Raw genomic sequence first — 20,324 nt, forward strand, 5'->3', positions numbered from 1 at the left:
CATGGCATCCTTGGTTGATCTGTTTGCCTTATAGGCAAACTGGTGCTGGTCCATCATAGCAGGGATGACATTCTTAATGTGGGACATAACTAGTCTCTTCAGGCACTTGGCAGCTAAGGAGAGAGTGCAACAGGTCTGTACTCATTGGGGTTGATGTTTTGAAGCATGCTGGGACCACAGCAAGGAATAAAGAGAGGTTATAGATTTCAGTAAGAACTTCTGCCAGCTGGTCAGCACAGTCTCTGAGTAAGCCTGGGTAAGTTGCCTGGTCCAGCTGCTCTTCATGTGTTGATACTGCGGAGGATACATCTCACCTCATGTGCGCTCAGTGTCAGCATTGTATCCTCCTCAGGTATCAAGTACTGTTTCTTTATTGTCCCCGTCAAACAAGAAAAGAAGTGGTTTAACTTCTCATCTACTGTGGCGTCACTGTTTGCAGGGCAGATCTTTCCTTTATAGTTAGTAATGGACCTGATGCCCTCTCACATACATCGGGGCTTGGTGGTGTTATTGAAGTGAGTCTCTATCTATAGTGCATGACCAAGTGTGGAACTATGTAACTTCTTAATAGTGTTTGAGGCTGTTGGATTTGCTGAACAGTAGAACTGAGGGTTCTCAATTTCAGGTCTGATGTCTGAAGAAGTGTATCCATGACCACACACACAAAACGTTGTTTGTGTGTTGTTTGAATTTCCAGCATCTGCAGATTTCCTCGTGTATCCATGACCATGTGGGTTTATGGTAGCACTTAGTACATGCTTTTCAATTGGCAGCTGTAAAATTGGGTTCAATTCCCGCCATTGTCTGTAAGGCATTTGAACGTTCATCAGTGACTGCATATGTTTCCTCTGATTTCCTCCCACATTCCAAAAAGACATGCAGGCAAGGTTGTGGGCATGCTACGTTAGTACCAGAGGCATGGCAACACTTGCATGCTGCCCTCAACACATCTCCGAACTGCGTTGGTTGTTAACACAAATGACACATTTCACTGTACATGTGACGAATAAAGCTATCCATCCTAATCTATGGAGTCCTCTACTCCAGAAAGCTGTGGATCGTAGTGATTACATATGTTCAGGACTGAGGTTGGAAGGCTTTGCAATACAACATAGAGTTAGCACTAAAAAAGTGAAGTTCAGATGTGGTATTATTGAACAATGGAGCAATCTGAAGAGGATGCATGGCCCACTTTTGTTATTATTTTCCATACTCCTATGGACTTCCATAACATTCCATGAAGACATTTGGAGTAGCAAACAGAGTTTGTGATTTGTGGGTAAAGTTATTGTCATTGTAAAACAATGTAAAACATTTACTAAAGGTTATCAAGTTCTGGTCAAAGGAGCAGCCTAAAGTTGCAGCACGTTTCCAGGGAGTAACTAGCCACAGTCCATTTACCTGCCAGCCAGTCGCAAGCTCTATTCCCATACAGTTGCTTATTCCCATAATCCACTTTTTGACTGGATATTCCATTGAAGGGGCTTCTGGCTGAACAAATCATGTTATTTCAGAGTGTGACGCTCAACAACTAGTTGGGATTTTACAGGGTCCTCCTTTCAAGATCAGTTAAACAGTTAAAAAAGCAGATCAACATCAACAGAAATAGGATATTCAGTCCATGCAACCTGTCAGAGCTCAACTGGGATAAAAACACTACAGAATTACACTACTACCATATTAATTCCTGACTACAAAGTAATTCATGTTGACCATCAGAGAAAAAAATATATACATGTTGGTTAACAACGTTATTATGAAAGTAAAATCATGATTTTGAAAGACCAGGAACAATGTGGAACTGGCTGAGAGGACAGTTGGGGCCAGGGGCAAATTAGCTCTTGTCATATTGCATGGCATGGCAGACTTGAGGGACGAGATGAACAACTCCTTCATCTGTTTTCTTATGTGTTTCTTTTCCCGCCTCTCCTAGTGTCGAAGACCTTGTAGTTGAAGAGTTCAATCGTCAAAAGGTTGATGGAGAAAAAGATGATGAAGAGGAAGAGATGGCAGCTAACGAAGGAGAAGATTAAAATGCACTGAAACAGACACAAGGCAGAAAGGAGGCTGGCATAACATTGTAGGCCAAAAAGCCTGTACTGTGCTGTAAAGTTCTGTGAGGTGGTAGGTGAATGCAAGACTGTGAGAAATTAAGACTATTAAAAAACATCAGATTTGCTTTCTTTCAATTGTCGTTAACAGTCAGGTTTATTGTTGACCTTTGTGTTTTAGACTGGGCAACCTGGTCATCGGCTGAGACCCTGGCAAATGTTTAAAACATAAAGCAGGCTTTATCTACTGACCCAGATATTAGAAATGAGAACCCAAAGCATATCTAGAAACAGCCTCAGCAGCATTTATTTTTTGTGTGGCATGAGGTCCTGATGTGATTCATTGAATATTGACCTGCAACACGAGGTTTGAGTCTAAGCAATAGAATTGGGTTTTCTTCTTCCCTGACCACATCCCACTCAGGTTTGATTAGACTAATGACTCCAGAAGAGAGTGAGCTCTTACAATGGGAGCAAGCTGCAGGGGCAGGTACAATGGCCATTGCAATTCTTAAACATCACCAACATACTGACAGTGACCCATTTTTGGGCATCTCTATCTTCAAAACTGGGATTTACAAGATACTAACACAAAAGATTCTGCAGATGCTGAAAATACAGAGCAACACCCACAAAATGCAGTAGGAACTCAGCAGGCAGGCAGTGTCTATGGGCACTGATAAACATTGGACGTTTTGGGCTGAGACTCTTCATCATGAGTCCTGATGAAGGGCCTCAGTCCGAAACGACTGTTTATTCATTTCCATTCACCTCTGCTCCCAGGGCCAGTTGCAGTCTAACTTCCCGTTTATGTTCAAAAAAGTGCAAAATATTGAATTGGTTGGTAAAGCTTATGTCATTGTCCAAAGTGTAGAATGGTTTAGACCAGAAGTTTCCAACCTGGGGTTCATGGACCCCTTGCTTAAAGGTATTGGTCCATGGTATAAAAAAGTTGGGCTTGCTTGTTTAGAGGGATATGGGGCACATGGAACTAACTTAAAAGGACATCTTGGTTGGCTTGGATCATTTCAGCCAAAGGGCCTGTTTCCCTGCTGCATGACTCTACGACTTTATGACGACTCTCAAGGCCTTTCCTCTTTTCATCAGTTCACTGAAGATAATGAAAGATAGGGATGGAGCAAGTCTGCCCAACCCATTGATGGCTGCGGTCTTATACCAACACTCCAGGGTTTTAGCACCAAGATTAATCTTCCCAGTTGTTGTACTTCTGCTGTTGTGTAGGAAAGTTCTCCCCATTACATCACTTATTTGAAAATAAACATTAGCTTTATTTGTCACATGTACTTCGAAACACACAGTGAAATGGGCCATTTGCATCAAGTCAAATCAACAAAGATTGTGTTGGGCAGCCTGAAAGTGTTGCCATGTTCCAGCACCAACACAGCATGCCTACAGCTCATTAAACCTACCCCTAATCATATGTCTTTGCAATGTAAGAGGAAACTGGAGCACCGGTAGGAAACCACCACAGTCATAGAGAGAAAGTACAAGCTCTTTACAGACAGCAGTGAGAATTCAACAGTTCATTTATTATCAAAGTATACCACTCTGAAATTCTTCTTCCCCAGACAGCCACGAAACCAAGAAAGTAAAGAAACAACATGATCATCAACCCTCAAATCCCCCTCCCATGCACAATTAAATGAGAAAGATCGGGCAATAAATGCCAAATATTAAAACAAACATAAGACTGAAAAAAATGTCCACACTCCAAGTCGATCTTACTTCTGGTGCTGTAAAGCATTACACTAACTGCTATGCTACCATGCTGACCCAAATTTGTATTGTCCTTTTCTATCTTCTTAGATCCCCATCCTTGAGATAGTGTCATCAGTGAGATATTAGCCTGTCTTCTGAAGCAAGCCAATAATTAGCTCCAGTAAAACCTCCCAGCTCAACTCCTGAATGTTTTGGATTTTCCCTGTTTCTTTTTTCTATGCTCCCTGCACTACATGAGTAACATTTTAATCTGGTTCAGCATTTAGAATTGAATAATAGAGTACATTATAAAACCTCAGCAGAGCTTGTACAGATCTGCGCTTCAGCAGTTTAGATGCAGAACCCAACATTGTATTTGTAATTTCAATTTCTGCACCAGTTTGCATTCACATTGAAAAGTGATGGGTTTCTTGTGTTGTACTGAATGAATCCAAATTGTTTTATATTTATGAGATGTTTTCCACCAGTGAATAGAAAACCTTAAATTCAGTGTTTCCTTTGTAAATTTAGCTGTATAGTATTATAGTATGTAATGTCCTTTTCTCCATAATAATTTATATCTCTATTTGGAACATACTGTTCAACAGTTCATCTATCCTGCTGCTTGACAATTATTGGGTTGGCCCAAGTATATTAACCATTCTATTCATGGGATTATGTTCAAAACCTCATTGGGGTGAAAAGTGAGTGAAAAGAACTAATTCCTTGACAGAATTTTGCAGAACTATTAGATCTGACTAAAACAAATTGGATTTAGCTCTTAAGAAGGTGTACTTATCAGTATGGATTGGGCACAGTGCATCTTGCTGTTTTAACAAAGTTAGGATTAATCAGTCAGTGATCATTCATCCAAATAGTATGACAGGGAAATGTTTATAGGTTTGAATCATTACAATGATTTATCAATTAGAGATGGTTGAAAAGATAATGATTCCCAATTGGTGACAATGACACTAGCTATTTGATTTATTTTAACTTTAGGGTATGTTTCTGCGCTTTGAAACAATATATTGTGGAGATGCTTAAAGGGTAATGTGATTTACAGTAAATCCTACGAAGAAATTGATGCCCTTTCATCATTCTATGCCCTGTGTTGTTGAACGTGATCTCTTGTTAATATAATTTAACTACAGTAACAAATGTGTCATTAATATTAACATTGTATATTTCTTTACAATGCTCTATAACACCAGAAGACCATAAGACAGAGCAGAATTAGGCCATTTATCCTATCAGATCTGCTCCACCAGTCTATCATGACTGATTTATTATCCTCCTCAACCCCATGCTCCTGCCTATTCCCCATAACTTTTCATCCCCGTACTAATCATGAATCTATCAACCTCTGCTTTAAATATATCCAATTATTTTCAGACGCTGGGGTGACCTCCATCTGGTGATGTATTTACCTTAAAACCTTCAGCTTCCCAGGCGCTTCCTCCTTAGTAATATGACTATGCTTTCTTATTCCCCTGACCCACTACCCACTTTCTGTGATTCCTATTAGCAGCGGAATTATAGTCCTCCAGTCCAGTCCGGGTATTCAGCTTGTTTCCTTTCTCCTCTCCTCACTACCATACTCAAACTCTGGTCATTGTAACTTACCTACTGTGTCCTTCGTACACAGCTATCCTAATTTAATAGTCAGTGAATGTTGAACTAGAGAATACTCCAATTCGTATGATCTGTTATTATGTAATTCATTTCCCATGGTCTGAGGGTTGGAAAATTGGTTTCTATAACTTTCTCTGTTTGGCTGAAATTTTATAGCTGGTACATAAACTCACATTTACAGCATGTCTGTCTCCCACCATCAATTCCAGCAAGCTTCCAAGGCCTCTCGAATGACTTCCACCACTAATCCCGACCACAAAGTACCTGCTACCTAATTGGTGCAAGCTGGGTTTTACTCAGCATGAGCTAACTCGAGTTTGCATATTTCACAAAACTAAGCACCGTGCAGATGTGCTGTGGTAATGAAGAGTGTGTTTCAAGCTGTGTGTTCACTAACATTATAATATTAACATCACAGCACAAGTCCCTTGGGCGCCTGCTTCAGGATCTCAATTTCCCATTTTTTATTCCTGCCCAGTTTAACTTCCCCAAGGTTTCCTACACACCATAATTTCCAGAAGAAATGAGGGGAGAAAATCTGCAGTTCAGCTGTTCCCCATGAGGTGGCCACAGACTCTCACATTTCAAAGTAGCTCTTCCTAAAAACACCTTCGTTGAAATGAAATATTTTTATAATTAGCTGTCTCTGTCCATGAAAGATCAATATATGTCACCCAACTGTATGGTGTTATCACCCAGGATAGGGTTTACTCTATATTGGACTCAATAGTTATTGGTTCTATGTTAGGGATTTATGTAAAATCCCTGATAAATGTAAACTAATTACTTTGATTGCAAAAATTTTGCATCTGTTTGAATAATTTTTCTTAATTAGTTGAACATCAGTCCTCAAGGTTGCTTTTCCAATTCAGCTAATTGTCAAAGAATGGCTAGGTGTTAAATAGACCATCTCTATCTAAAAAGGAATTCTATCTAACTGTCTAAATACCGAGGGATGGTATCTATCTTTATCTTATAAATTGAGTACAGAAAAAGTTATACTTCTGGAAGAATAATGGAAGGAAATGCAACATCAGATAATTGGCATTTTGTCATCTCCTCTTATACTCTTCCCCCAAATCAATCTCTTCTTACTAATAACCTCATGTATTTTCCTTTATGTTGTCAACCTAAAGAAAATTGTGATCAACAACATCTACAGATGAATGCTTTCACCACATGTAGGAACATGCTACTATTGACCCTGGACCTTCACTGTCATCCAAACCCAACATTATGGATAAGGACGATGAGTGGGCTTATAACGTACTGAGCTGGCACTGCCTGGCCTGATGGAGGATCTCGACCTGAAACGTCGGCTGTTTATTCCTTTCCATAGATGCAGCCCGACCTGTTGAGTTTCTCCATCATTTGTGTGTGTGTGTGTTGCTTTGGATTTCCAGTATCCGCAGAATCTCTTGTGTTTATTGCTGCCTGTTATTGCCTGCATCAGGTTAAATTCTATCTTTTTCCAAGAGTCAAGATCTGTGGAATTTGTTGTTGTATCACCTTTCCCTTCGTTCTTATTTTTACACTCACACACAGAGTTGTGTGCCAAAGTCTTCTCAACAAGGTTTACAGGGTATATGATTCATTGACTGCCCATCTGGTCCTGCATGATTGGTGCAGCTTGGTGTCAATTCACACATACACTGCACACTGAGTACAACGGATAACTCACTTCTTTTCGGCGCTGTACAGCTAATGAATACATTAGCTATTTCCTGTGCATGTCAGATTTTATAGTTTTACCCATTATGTGGAGGGCCTGTTCAGAAGGTGATACTGAGACAAAAATTGTGTGCAACTTTGGACCTTGTATCTAAGGAAAGATGTATTGGTCCTGGAGAGAGGGACCAGCACAGGTTCACAAGTATTATCCTGGAAGTACAAGGCTTAATGAATGAGGAGTGTCTGAGTCAACGATGTTCAGAAGGATGAGGGTGGGATATTATTGAAACCTACTGACTGTTGAAAGCCTGGATCAAGTGGGCGTATCTTTTTGACCTTTTGGCTTTTAAGCAGGAGGTGTCAGAAAAGTTACTACAGGGAAAAACAGCTTGTGGCAGCCAAGCATTCACAGTGATATCATTTTTTGCTCGGTGTATAGACGTACAGAAGAAGTTTCCATCAGTAGGAAAGCACGGGGTATGAGGGCACAATCTCCGAAAAAAGGGACATCATTTTAGAATAAAATGAAGAAGATTTTTCTTCAGCCCGAGGGTGATATAACTATGGGATTAGTTGCCACAGAGAGCCATGGAGACCAAGTCTTTATGTGTATTTAATGTAGAGATTAATAGGTTCTTGAGTGGTAAGGGCTTAAGGGTTATGGAAATAAACAGGATGAATGGGGTTGAAAATTAATCAGCCAACTCTGAATGATAGAGCATATTGAATATGGCCAAATGGCCTAATTCTGATCCTATATCTTATAGTCTTATGGTGCAGATGTTAATGACTTTTCATGGCAGGTGAATACAGTGGAATGTTTGCTTAATGTATGGTTGATCATTGACTACATTATTAACATTATTAAAGACTGGAGACTTATTTTTGTGGAATTATTTTATTCTCTGCCTCTAATGTTTTGTCTTTTTAAGGATTGTGGCACTTTTATCATTCAGCTTAATGCTCCTTTATTTTATAAATATTATCAAATATAAAGTCTGTAATGGCAAGTCAAATGCTTAGGAAGACAGGAAGAACAAAAAGACAATTACTGTATGAGATGGATAGGAGATCTTATTTCTTGCAACATCTGCAGAGTAATTCTAGATAAAGTTGATGGACAAATGATTGTGTGAGTTTTAATTATGAAAACAGAAAATGCTGGAAACACTCAGCAGGTCAGGAAGCATCTGTGGACAGAGAAACAGTGTTTATCTTCTGTCACAAATGCTTCCTATATCTTTGGAACGGGATAAAGGAATATCTCACTTCCAGCTGACACTGTTGCCAATTATTCTGAAAGAACGCACACAGGGAAAATAACACTGCTCTTGAAAGTCACTCATATACCGGCTGATTCACCTTAACTGCTGTGATACCTCCTCACCCAGAACATCCTGATAACCTTTGAGTGAAGACAAGACGAGAGGCAGAGTCTAACCTTTCAGAGCTGTCAGTCTTCATGTTCTTCTTTGGCCTTTGTTGATCAGAGTTGACCATGGATATTGTGTCCAAGCTGTCTGGATGCACAAGCCAGGGCAGTAGAATATAGAGAGCAAACTGTTCCCCATGTAGCAAGCTCCCCCCCCCCCCCCCCCACACACATCTGATGAACTTGAAGGAATGGCAGAGACCAAAACAGTTTGCTGCCAGCAGTGTCGCAGGAGTTGCCAGTAAGTGGTGAACTCGGTGCTTAGGGAGCTTCAGCTTCAGACTTTTCCCTCAGAGTTTAATCCCAAAGCCATCCCCTTGAGTGGGTTTGGCCGCAAGGCAGCGGAGGTTTGAGATCTGAGTTTCCCTTCCCCTCAATGAACTGCCAAACACAACCGACAAGCTCTATCTGCCCGAAGTGACTGGTTTTAGGACACCAGTGACTTGATTTTGCCCCTTCTACTGTCAGTAGAAATGTCTCCGCCAGGAATAGAAGCTATGCCATATGTGAAGGCCAGGAGCTGGAGTTGGTTGTCAGAGGCTATTTGAGGCGCATGCCACTGGGAGCGGCTTATCTCCATTAGCACCCCCAGCTATAATAACTTCATAGAACCAAGCTTAATTCCAGTGCTTCTGTTATCCAGTGATACTTAAAACAATAATATTGCTTTAAATTGATAACATATATATTTTAAATATATAGATATGTAGGTGGCACAATAGCATAGTTGTTTGCACCACTCTTTACAGTGGCAACTGTTCGATGGGGTTCAATTCTACTGCTGTTTGTGAGGAGTTTGTACGCTGTCCCGTAACCACCTGGATTTCTTCCAGGTTCTCTGGTTTCCTCCCATGTTCCAAAGATGTATTGTTAGGGTTAATAAGTTGTGGGCATGCTATGAAGGTGCTGAAAAGGTGGCCACTCTTGTGGGCTGCCCACAACACATCTCCGACGCAAGTGACACATTTCACAGTTGTACATGTGACAGACAAAGCTATTCTTTCTCTTAAAACGTGCAACAATTGTGTATTTCATCTTGTTTAAATTACTTGTGTCTATCTTATCTCCAAGGCAGGGAAACTGCATTCAAATCGATGTGGATTTTGATCCTTTAACAGTTCTGGTTGTTGTAGGAGGAGAGAGGTGGATTCCCCACTGCAATGCTAAGACATCCCAGTACAAATGGACTCTGTCGACAGTGTCTAAGTGGAGTCCAGCAGTGAGGTAGTAAGATTGATACAGTAGCATTGCTCCCTCAGTCCTTTCCTGACACATGGCAGTTTCAATTAAATCTAGGCAGGAATAACCTACCTTGGAGCAACTGTGCTCTATTGATTCCATGAGGAGACTTCATCTGCAGTCAGTGTTTAATTTGGCCCTGTAAGAGAGAGAGAGTGAGTGAGTGAGTGAGTGAGTGAGTGAGTGAGTGAGTGAGTGTGTGTGTGTGTGTGTGTGTGTGTGTGTGTGTGTGTGTGTGTGTGTGTGTGTGTGTGTTCGTGTTCATGAGTAATCCACGCACCCTGTAACCAATGGTGATAAACTGGGCTGTCACCCGTGATAAATATATCTTTTGGAAGATTTGCCCTGGTTGGAATTTCCCATTAAAAGATACATTAGAAATGTCATTAAAGTGTCAGGGCATATGGAAGGTAATTCAACCAAGATTTCAAAGGTTATTTTTTCTCTCTCTCAGTCTTGCATTGGTTTTGCTGTCATTGTTTATTTTGCACACATGTAAGTTATAATTTATGCTAATTTATGTTTATGCTAACTTATGTCTGTCCTCATCTTGTAATGTACTGCTGCTGCAAAATGCTAATTTTCATGACACTTATATTCAACAACAATAAACATGAACTTGAAAAGTTCACCTGAATGCCTCAAAGCAAAACTCATTATTTTATCTATTTAGTTATTTAGAGATGCATCACTTCTGGCCCAATGAGCCACCCAATTATAACCATGTGACTGATTAATCTGTACATTTTTGGAATGTGGGAGGAAACCAGAGCACCCAGAGGAAATCCACACAGTCTCAGAGAGAGCTTGCAAATTCTTTATAGACAGCAGTGGGTAATGAACCCTGGTCACTGGCACTGTCAGTATTACGCTAACCACCGTACCACCCTGCTCTGTGTACATGAATATACTGTATTTGGGAAGAGTAAATTTGAAATGCATGCTCTCATTAGAGAAGAAAAGCAATGACAAAGTACCAAAGGAAAAATCCCAAACACATGTTCCCTGCCAGAAGAAGTGTCATTTTCTTTTCTGAATCTGGAAGCTGACAACCACACTCCAGTCCCTGCCAATGGATTTCCTCGAGGTGTTTGTACTGAAAGCTGCACATTCTGCACTGTTTCCTTTAGGCCATTCATGGTCTAAAAAGACCATGAGATTGGGGCTGTGAGGAAAAATGGAACAGTCATGATGAAGTGATGGAGCAGACTCGATGGGCTGAATGACCTAATTCTGCTCCTGTGTCTTATGGTCTTACGGTCTCCTTGGATGATGTAGGAGATAATGCTTTATTAACAATCCAAGTTATGTCTCTGTGTCCATCCAAGAACTGAAAAAAGTGTTGTTCATACAACAGTTATACCCCTCAGTGCTGTGTCTGGCCAAGAAAGTAGAGTCATAGAGACAGAACACTACAGCACAGAAATAGGCATTTTGTGCCAACTATTATTCTGCCTGTGCCTGGAATGTAATCCTCCATGCCCTTCCCATCTATGTACCTATCCAAATTTCTCTTAAATGTTGAAACCAAATCCATCCCCACCACTTGTATTAGCAGCTCATTCCACACTCTCACCATGTTCTGAGTGAGGAAGCTCCTCCTCATGTTCCCCTTAAACATTTCACCTTTCATCCTTAACCCATGACCTCTAGTTCTAGTCTCACACAATCTCTAATACCCAAGTATTAGTCAATCAACCAATCAATTTATTACAAAAATAAAGCAGGCTGCTGGTGCAATTCAGCAGGTTGAGCAGCATCTGTGGAGGCAGAAGCATGGTGAATGTTGCACATTATGACCCCCTGCAAAAGGACTGAGAAAGTGGAGGGAAGATGGCAGTATATAGAGGTGAGAGGAATGGATTAATCAGGGATTGGTAAGTGACATATGGGACAGATGAGTCATCTTGATGACGGCTCTGGGGAAACTCATGTGGACAAAGAACACATGCAAACTCTACACACAGGCAGCAATGAAGGTCATGATTAAACTCAGATAACTAGAGCTACGCCATCACAAGAATTAAGCTACAGGCAATAAAATTTTTGAGCCAAGAGAATGCTGAAATAGGAAAGTTCAGAGAGCGAGGGGTTCTTTGGTTATGCTGGCAATTTTATCACGACAGCGAGGTGGGTAGACAGTGTCCATGGAGGGAAGGCTAGTTTCCATGGCGTGCTGATCTGTGTCCAAAAATCCACGCAATTTCTTAGTCACAGGTAGAGCAATTGGCATACCAAGCTGTTGTGCATCTAAATAGGATGCTTTCTATCATGCTCTGATGAAAATTAGTGAGGGTCAAAGGAGACAAATGAAGCTTATTTACCGTCCTGAAGAAGTAGAAACAGTTGTGAGCTTTCTTGATCATGGTGGTCAACATGGTTGGAGCAGGACAGGCCTTTGGTGATGTTCACCCTTAAGAACCTGAAACTCCAGGGATGGTAACATTTCACTGGGCATTATCTTGTCCTTCTTCTATGAAATTTGGCATAAATAGGAGTATCCATTCCTTCAGTAATGTGAAAATCCTGGCGGAAGTTTGGTAATATTACAGTCAATCTCATCTAACCTGGGCAAGTTATTATACCAAGTGAAATGGAATGCCTTAATCTCTAGGCATAAACTAGGTGATACATCAACAGTTAGGAACTAAAATGAAGAGGCCAAAATCTCAAAAGATGCACTATCTTTTGTTAGATAAAGAAGTTATCTGTCGATTTTGGCACAGCATGAATTGGGATTGGTAAAACAATTCGGTGAAATATGAAAGTTTAATTTAAGCAAAATCCTTTTCCTTTTGTTTGTGTATGTAGTTCACTGCCTTTCAGATTTTCATGACAAGCTGTCTTTCTTGGGTATTGGCTGTTCTGTAGTAGTTGCCTCAATGAGTGAGCATCACAGTTGAAAGTCGTTCTTTTCCTCATGTGATGCTGACAGAAATATCTAGGAAAGACTTGAGCTTTCTGGAAAATGAAAATGCAGTCTTTCCAGGTAAGGCAGAGATTCACTTGCACTTTTTCCAGCCCAGTCTACTGCTCAATGTGATCTCCTCTACAGCAAGGAATCCGAATGCAGATTGGAGGACCCACTCGCAGATAACCTGGCTCAGTCTACAGGAATGGCTCTGAGATTCTAATTGCTTGCCATGTTAGTTCACCATCTCACTCCCACTATGACCTCTCTGCTTTTATAATAAGGTCCAACGTAAACTCAAGGAAGAACTCCCTATTTTTCCTCTGCACGTGTTGTAGCCTTTGGAATCACATAAGACCATACTGTAAGACATAGGAACAGAATTAGGTCATTCAACCCATCAAATCTGTTCCACCATTTCCATCATTGCTGATTTATTATCCCTCTCAACCACATTCTTCTGACTTGTCCTCATAACCCTTACTAATCAAGAACCTAACAACCTCAGATTTAAACTTACCCAATGGCTTGGACTCCACAGCCATCTGTGACAATAAATTCCACAGATTCACCAACCTCTGGTTAAAATAATTCCTCATCATCTCTTTTCTAAAGGGATATTTCTGTATTCTGAGGCTGTAACCTCTGGTCCCAGACTCCCCCACTATAGGATGTTAGGACACATCCTCCCAACATTTAAGCCTGTCATTATTCAATAGGTTTCATTGAGATCCCCATTTTTCACCTGTGCTTATTCAACAGGAATGACCCTGAGATTCAAGTTATCTGCCATGTTAGTTCACCATCCCACTCCAACCTCACTAAATGTGGCCTCCTACCCTAACACAATCAATCCCAACGTAAACTCGAGGAAGAAAAACTCATTTTTCCTCTGCATATGTTGCAGCTTTTGGATTCAGTTTTGAAATCTCCAACTCAGATAAAATGCTATTTTTTTTTCTTTTTATATCAAGACTAGTTAGTTATGCTTCAGTTCTTCTCTCTACTTGTGTGTACTGCTCTGCTGGGCATATCCCAGTAGAGCAGTCTATACAACATCAGCCTGACTTCACAACATTATCAACACATTACACCAACAAAGAAGCTCAACTGGCAATCACTATCTTCTCCCACTTTTTATTCTACCTTAATATATTTGCTTTATTTTTCTTTCAGATCTTAGCTGAAACATTTGCTTTCCAAAGGCACAAATGCAGCCTGATCTGCTGAGCTGTTCCAGCATGTGCTGATCTTATGTTAAGCTTTCTGCAAGTTATATTTCCACATAACCTGGGGAAAGTGGCTAGGGCGTGGGGTAAACACAATAGATAAGTGCTTGACCCTCGTGTAGTGACAAAGTCGCTTAGACCAAAAGACCAACAGAGAATCTTCTTGAATATAAGAGATGTTGCAGAGTCTGGACCTCTTGAGCAACACACACACAAAATGCTGGAGGATGCTGTCTGACTTGCTGAGTCCCTTCAGCATTTTGTGTGTGAGCACCTTCTTGATCTGTATCTTCCTAGATCATTTATTTAAATGCAAAATAATTAATTGATTAATTATTCTTATTCAGCGGAACACTGAAGGTGCTTAATACTAGTATTTTGTCAAAGAATGCTTCAGTTTTTGCACTAGATAGATAGATAGATAGATAGATAGATAGATAGATAGATAGATAGATAGATAGATAGATAGATACTTTATTCATCCCCATGGGGAAATTCAACTTTTTTCCAATGTCCCATACACTTGTTGTAGCAAAACTAATTACATACAATACTTAACTCAGTAAAAAAAATATGATATGCATCTAAATCACCATCTCAAAAAGCATTAATAATAGCTTTAAAAAGTTCTTAAGTCCTGGCGGTAGAATTGTAAAGCCTAATGGCATTGGGGAGTATTGACCTCTTCATCCTGTCTGAGGAGCATTGCATCGATAGTAACCTGTCGCTGAAACTGCTTCTCTGTCTCTGGATGGTGCTATGTAGAGGATGTTCAGAGTTATCCATAATTGACCGTAGCCTACTCAGCGCCCTTCGCTCAGCTACCGATGTTAAACTCTCCAGTACTTTGCCCACGACAGAGCCCGCCTTCCTTACCAGCTTATTAAGACGTGAGGCGTCCCTCTTCTTAATGCTTCCTCCCCAACACGCCACCACAAAGAAGAGGGCGCTCTCCACAACTGACCTATAGAACATCTTCAGCATCTCACTACAGACATTGAATGACGCCAACCTTCTTAGGAAGTACATTCGACTCTGTGCCTTCCTGCACAAGGCATCTGTGTTGGCAGTCCAGTCTAGCTTCTCGTCTAACTGTACTCCCAGATACTTGTAGGTCTTAACCTGCTCCACACATTCTCTATTAATGATCACTGGCTCCATATGAGGCCTAGATCTCCTAAAGTCCACCACCATCTCCTTGGTCTTGGTGATATTGAGACGCAGGTAGTTTGAGTTGCACCATATCACAAAGTCCTGTATCAGTTTCCTATACTCCTCCTCCTGTCCATTCCTGACACACCCCACTATGGCCGTGTCATCAGCGAACTTCTGCACATGGCAGGACTCTGAGTTATATTGGAAGTCTGATGTGTACAGGGTGAACAGGACCGGAGAGAGTACGGTTCCCTGCGGCGCCCCTGTGCTGCTGACCACCGTGTCAGACCTACAGTCTCCCAACCGCACATACTGAGGTCTATCTGTCAAGTAGTCCACTATCCAATCCACCATGTGAGAGTCTACTCCCATCTCCGTTAGTTTGTGCCTTAAGATCTTGGGCTGGATGGTGTTAAAGGCACTAGAGAAGTCATAGTCTACATAGAGAGGCATGGAATAGGACTAATAATAAAGCATTTGCCTCCACATCATTCCAGATGTATAAAATAAGAAAGTCAGCTGAAGTGAAGAGGTCCATGTATAGGAAATACATAGAAACATAGAAAACCTACAGCACAATACAGGCACTTCGACCCACAAAGTTGTGCCAACCATGTCCTTACCTTAGAAATTACCTAGGCTTACCCATAGCTCTTTATTTTTTTGAGCTCCATATACTTATCCAGGTGTCTCTTAAAAGAGCCTATCGTATCCACCTCCACCACTGTCACTGGCAGCCCATTCCACGCACTCACCACTCTCTGTGTAAAAAACTCACCCCTGACTTCTCCTCTGTACCCACTTCCAAGCACCTTATAACTGTGCCCTCTTGTGCTAGCCATTTCAGCCCTGGAAAAAAGGCCCTGAATATCCACACGATCAATGCCTCTCATCATCTTATGCACCTCTATCAGGTCACCTCTCACCTTCCGTCGCTCCAAGGAAAAGGGCTGAGTTGACTCAACCTATTCTCAAAAGACATGCTCTCCAATCCAGGCAAATTCCTTGTAAATCTCCTCTGCACCCTTTCTATGGTTTCTATATCCTTCCCATAGTCAAAGTCTATTTCCAAGGCAGAGTAATAATAGTCACAACATAAAAAAACATGATCTGGCTATCCCTAAGAGCACAAGACATGGGAACAGAATTAGACCATTCAGCCCATTTTGTCTTCCCCGCCATTCCATCATGGCTGATTTATTATCCCTCTTAACCTATTATCCTGCCTTCTCAGTAACCTTTGATGTCCTGGCTAATCAGAGGAGCCTGCTTCTGTGCTGTACTGTTCTATGTTCTATGTTCCAGCATCTGCAGTCTCATGCATCTCCAACTTTCTAACATGGCAAGATGAGATCTCACTTGTGTACAAGCACATCCAGCATGCATGAAAAGAGAACCTTAAGGTGACTCATTGTTGACGTGATACAGGGAAAGCTGTGAGCTAAGCCCTGGAAATGCACCGAGAATGTGGAGGAAACCAGGGCAGCCGGAGGAAACCCATGCAGAAGAGAATGTACAAGCTTCCTATAAACAGTGGAGGGAATTGAACTCCAGTCATTGATCAAAGCATTTTGCTTACTGATATGCTATCATGCTTCCAACAGCTTCTAATGGATAAACAAACAAAGTGTATGGTTTCTCATAGAAGGCTACATGTTTTAACTGCTTTGTCCTGTTGACCCTTTCTACATGCTTCAATACAATGAAATTTTATATAATAAACACTTGCATTTCTAAAACCTTTCACAACCTTGGAATGTCACTAAGTGCTTCACTGTTGATGACGTACATTTCAAACCGTTGTCGCAAACAGAAATATCAGACATACAGCAGACTATTCATGCACAGCAACCAAATAATCTGTTTCTAACATTGTTGATTGTGAGAAGAAATATTGGCTGGGACACCAAAAATACTTCAACACCTACAATAGTGCACAGGGACCTTTATGCTTCCCTGAAATGATTAATGCAGTATCACTTTATTTATTATCTCATTCAATGGACACCAAAGTTGGCTTTTAAAGGCCTATGGATTGTAAGCGAGTGGAAAGAATAGAAGAGGAATATCCTCAACATACAAAATGCCGGAGGAACTCAGCAGGTCAGGCAGCATCTAAGGAAACAAACAAACTGTTGATGCTTCGGGCCAATACTGTTCATTAGGAGGAATAGATTCAGATTGGGATGTTCAGATTGGAATTTCTATAGAGTGACACGGAAGAAGGTGTAGGAAATCCAGTGGGGACAAAGTATTGATTAAATAGAAGGCAGGGGAATGCATGGTAGCATAGCGGTTAGTGCCAAGCTTTTCAGGGCCAACTCTAAGGTTGCGGTTCGATTCCCATTGTCCTCTGTAAGTAGATTGTATGTTCTCTCTGTGACCGTGTAGATATCCTCTGGGTGCTCTGGTTTCCTCCAGCATTTCTAAGGCATGCAGTTAGGTGCGTCACGGTAGAGTAGCGGAAAGTGCAATGCTATTAGAGCTTGAGGGTTTTCAGAATTCGGAGTTCAGTTCCGGTGCTCTGAACTCTGGAGCACCTCGATATAAGGAGTATGCGTGTAACTCTTGTGTATATAACTTCTTATGTGCTATAAAGAGTTTGCACATTCTCCCTGTGACCTGATGGGTTTCCTCTGGCTGCTCCAGTTTCCTCCCATAGTCCAAAGATGTAGCAGTTAATAGGTTAATTGGTTATTATAAATTCTCCTGATGAGGCTAGGGTTAATTAAATAGGTGGGTTGCTAGATGGTGTGGCTTGTTGAGCCAGAAGGGCCTGTTTCCCACTGTATCTCTAATAAAATGATATGAAGAAAAGAAGTTAGTGATTTCTGAACATGCCATATTGCAGTCAGAAGTGTGGCAACACTAGCACCATCCTCACTGATTTGCTCCAATGCAAATAATACATTGCACTATCCATTTCAACCTTCACGTAAAAATAAAATGAATCTCCATCATTGAAGGTTCCACAGTGAAGTTTTATTTGGCATTCAAATTTACCCAAAGGAACAAGTTAAACCTGCCTTATACTATTAATGTTATTCCTGAAACACCAAATACACTGATGTTTATTGCAAAATGACTCAGACCCTGCAGTTGTAGCTTGGCACTCAGATCAAAGACTGTCTTTTTACCGAAACCTGCTTTGAGAAAGTGCCCTGTTGTTCACCCTTTGATACAAGCCATAGGTTACAACTGTCAACACACATGACATTTTGTTGGATATGGTAACGGATTAACATAGGGCTTCATTCAAACTTGTTGAAAACGGCCATGTAATAGTATTTTAAGTGGAATCTCCATAAAGTTATTTATCTTCTTCAGCATTCTTGGCTGTTTTTAATTAAAAATAAACCAGTTTAACAACATAATACAAACATTGATTTAGCTCTCATGAAATTTAAGATATTTTGTAAAACTAAAGCTGACAATGATAAATGCCTGTAAATTAGCATCGTACAATCTTTAGCCACTTTATTAGGATCCTCCTGTACTTAATAAAGCAGCCACAGAGTTACGTTTGTGGTCTTCCAGTGATATAGCCCATCTACTTCAAGGTTCAACATGTTCTGTAATCAGAGATGCTCTTCTGCACACCACAGTTACTTGAGATATTGTTGCCCTCCTGTCTTAACCAGTCTGGCCATTCTCCTCTGACCCCTTTCATTAACAAGGCATTTTCCCCCCACAGAACTGCCACTCGTTGGATGCATTTTGTTTTTCACACAATTCTCTGTAACCTCTAGAGATTGTTTTGCATGAACCTCCCAGGGATCAGCTGTTCCTGAAATATTCAAACCACCTCCTCTGGCACCAACAATCATTCCAGGTTAAAGTCACTTAGATCACATTTCTTCTCCATTCTGGTGTTTAGTCTGAACAACAACTGAACCTCTTGACCATGTCCACATGCTTTATGCATTGAATGCTGCCATATGATTGGCTGATTAGATATTTGCATTATGAGCAGGTATACAGGTGGACATAATAAAGTAACAATTGAGTGTATGTTCTGCTTCAACACATCCTGTAGAAGATATGATCCTTCCTTTCCATTCCAACACTATTTTTCCTGATCCTTTTCCTGTCCTGTTCCCTTCTTTCTTCCCCCAACTGGCAGTGGGAATGAAGCATTTTGAGTGGGCAATAATATTGATTGAGTAACATCGTGCTTGTCACGTGACCTTATTATTTTCTGACCTATTGTGCTTTCACTTTCAACAAATTCAGGTGATGGTCTGGATCTCACTTTCATCACTGGATGAGTAGAAAACCTCCAACATTTCCTGGACCATCCCAATGACTAACCCTCATTCGTGCGTTCCTCTCTACGCCAAACAGATCCTTTACTCACAGTGGAAGGAAGGTCGGTGAGCCTCTGGTGAGCAAAGAAAATGCTTCAAAGCTCAAATCAAAATCAGCCTGAAGAAATTCAACATTACATCTAAAAGCTGGGAAGACATTGCACTCAACAGATACACCTGGAGGAAATCTGTTCAAGAGGGAGCTGCAACTAACGAGAGCGACCTCCACTGTGCCTCAGAGAGTAAGTGGCAGCTGTGCAGGGAGAGACTGGACAACAAAAAGACCCAACCGCAGTCACCACTTGCTCTTCCCTACATTGCAGTAGAATATATGGATCCTGGATTGGCCTCTACGGCCACATAGGGACCCATTAATAGACTCCAGTGATCGCGATTCTACTACTATAAATCTGCTGATTTTGAGACCAGTTATGTGAAACTCTGCAGAAACTGGCCATTTCTTTTTTCAATTTTGCTGTTGAAAGCCATTAAGCCTAGTGGAGAATGAGCCAAGTGTCTGTCCTTTTCAGAATGGTGGTAACCTGGCAAAATTATGAATTATTGACAAGAATATGACCAGAAGAGTTGTGAACACTCATTTCTATGCCAGCAAAGCACAAGAAGCTGCACCTAATGTATTCTGTTTCCATCCAAGAAAACCTCAGATTGTGCAGCCACCAAAAGACAACCCCTTAGGAGAAGTTCATACTCAACTTGACTGACCACACCTCTACTACTCCATTACCTTGTGCAAATAAACTATACCTCCCAACTCCCTGCTCAATAACCTTTCCTCTTCTCTCTAGGCATGATCATTCTGACCATCTCTCTCCCTGAGCAGTGCCCCCAAACCCCAGTCCCAACTGCATTTCCTCAGTGAGTCATACACAAAAAACACATGGAAACAAACCTTTTGTCTAGTTGAGTTTTTGCCAACCATTTACACAAATCTTCCATTTTTCCTATTTCCCCGGA

This window comes from Hemitrygon akajei, chromosome 10 (assembly GCF_048418815.1).
Source record: "Hemitrygon akajei chromosome 10, sHemAka1.3, whole genome shotgun sequence".
Lineage (NCBI taxonomy): Eukaryota > Metazoa > Chordata > Chondrichthyes > Myliobatiformes > Dasyatidae > Hemitrygon > Hemitrygon akajei.